We start from the raw sequence: 2594 nt of genomic DNA, 5'->3' as shown, positions 1-2594 counted from the left end.
AGCTGATCAGATTTATTTCCTAGCACAGCACAGCTACATCACCAGACATGTTACGTATACCGTTACCACTAGAGTTGAGTTGATAAATGTTTATTACCTAGCACAACACAGCTACATACTACAGCATAGTTATAGAACATCCTGTCTAGCCGAGTCTTCTCTTCAGGTCTTGTCTCTTTCTGAATGACAAAAGAGATAGGTATTCATGACGCACCAGGGGCCTCATTCTCTATCCCGCACGTTATTTTAACAGTGTGTAACAAGCACGTAACACAACGCATCATGTTTAGGACTATAGAAATTTGGCTTACAGAATACCATTCCACGCACATTTCTCAAAGATAACATGACACGGCCAGGTCGAAAACAGCCTTTATGGAATGATTTTCGAGTATAATTGCCCAAACACACACACACTCATGCCTTCACTCTCCAAGTCAGTAGGCAGTGGCACAAGTAGTGTATCCGCTTTCATCCGCGTGTATTCCATCCTATGATGTGATAGAGATGCACCTGTCGCCATATCAGGCATAAATTCTAGACTCCGGGCTGATACTGAGTAGGAAAGACCAATATCACTGCCCAACCCGGAATCGAACCGAGACCTCAGCACAGCAGTCGTACCGAAATACAACTACACCACCGAAGCATTAAACTATACCGTACTCTTTTCTTTACATTTAAAAATTGAGACGAGCCATACACTCACCTAATTATCTGTTCATCTATTCATCAGTGGGGCCGAACATGCGAGCTCTGCTCCAATGGAATCAAAGAAGATGCTTGATTTACTGCTTACTCGCTTAAGGAAATGAAAAAGGATTTATTGTACATTATAGACAATTTGCTTTAAACATATAAGTGTTTTCATGCGACTTGTTGGTAGAAATTAATTTTAGTATGTCTAAATTGAAGAATTGTTTTGAGATTAACATATTGCTGTAAGTAAGATTTGGAAATCCATGTGACCACTATAGATATCGGTTTTTTGTATGGGCGCGGCATAGTGCACTGCACCTGATGGTAAGCGGATTAGGGTCCAGGTAGAGCGTTAGAGAGATTATTATCACTCGCCAACCATTAATAGCATACCTACCTCTTTGAAACTGGATATATACAGGCTGATCCTAAATGCAATACACTAACATTTGCCTGAGGCCGGTTTTGCTTCTTAGGCACGGTGGTTACTATCCAAGCGGGAACATAAGATTAAAATCGTCATTTAGCCTTAAAAGAATTGGTAGTGAGTAGTGACCAGTGGCGAAGGGTGAAATTTTTCAAAAGGTAACCTGAGGAAAAAAATGCCTTAGTTACCGTAGAGCGGCTATTTTAACAAAAAAAAAACAAAGGCACACGTAAATAGTGACGTCATTCCAGTGGACGATGTCAAATAGAGGCTAATGGCTCTTCGCAAAGACTTATTTTTGTAGACAAGAATATTTTAGGGACCAAAAGCCTCTTGTACTTGATTATTACAAGACAAAGAAATGCTCTTTGTAGTGTTAGACATACAGACTTGGATATACTGTGCTCGTAGCAATTTTTTTTGAAAATGATTTCTGAAACTAAGATTTTCGAGATAACAGCGACGTTTTATATAAAAAAAATATGTAATAATTTCGTCATATTATTGTTGAAATTATATTTAATTTTAATTTGAGAAATATTTTTCGAATGCATTTTATTTATAAGGTAACAGAATCCTTGAAGGACTACTTAATTTTAAAAATGTCATAAAATCGTTTAATAAAAAATAGAAACAAAAATCTTTGTTTACTTTGCAACACATACATATTATAAAATTGAATTATAAAAAAACTAACAACAAATCGTAGGACGTTTTTGCAGTACAACGAAAAAAAAACTAAAAACATAGATAGCGAGCTATGTTAGGAACCGATTTCTTTTCGGTCATACTGCCTTATTATACATATTATATGTTATTATTAGTTAGTAAAAATAAAAATATCATTGCTACGGGCAATAATTATAGTCATTTTAATTAGCTTTACTATTGACATTTATACAATCTATTCCAAGAAATTAAAACACATAATTTCCTGGACAACATTACTTTTGTATATTATTCTTGTATAGAATACGAAAATTCATGAGTTTCATTTTATTGTGCAATACTTATGTAACACAAATTAGCATAAATTATCATCTGTGGGCTGTTCAATGACCACACACAATAGAACAAGATTGGAAAAAAAAAGTTACCGTTATATAGGAGGGGGAATGACGCCATAAATGACGTCATTGTAGAGAGGCTCGCTCTACGGGACCACATGACCTATTTCGCATGTGTATACAATGACCGTGTGGCCTAATGGATAAGGCGTCGGACTTCGGATCCGAAGATTGCAGGTTCGAGTCCTGTCACGGTCGGATTCATTCTTTTATTTTTTAACTTTTATAAGATATCATTGCAATTTTATCTTAAGCTCATCATGAATGAAAATAATAAAAAAAAAATATGCGAAGAAAAAATTTACCATTTTTTTTTGAAATAATGAATTTTACGAATATTAATTGCATTAATCTTGAATGTACATTTCGCAAGATGCCTCTACTTATTTGAAAATTTACAG

The 2594-nt window shown here is 35.2% G+C and overlaps 1 non-coding gene across 1 annotated transcript; it reads left to right on the top strand.

The window, feature by feature from the left end:
* Window positions 1–2318: 2318 nt before the first annotated feature.
* On the top strand, window positions 2319–2391 carry Trnar-ucg. The gene has a single exon. It is a non-coding gene; the product is annotated as a tRNA-Arg (tRNA).
* Window positions 2392–2594: the final 203 nt, after the last annotated feature.

The sequence above is a fragment of the Manduca sexta genome, chromosome 9 (assembly GCF_014839805.1).
Source record: "Manduca sexta isolate Smith_Timp_Sample1 chromosome 9, JHU_Msex_v1.0, whole genome shotgun sequence".
Lineage (NCBI taxonomy): Eukaryota > Metazoa > Arthropoda > Insecta > Lepidoptera > Sphingidae > Manduca > Manduca sexta.
This window is presented reverse-complemented; position numbering and strand designations above follow the sequence as displayed.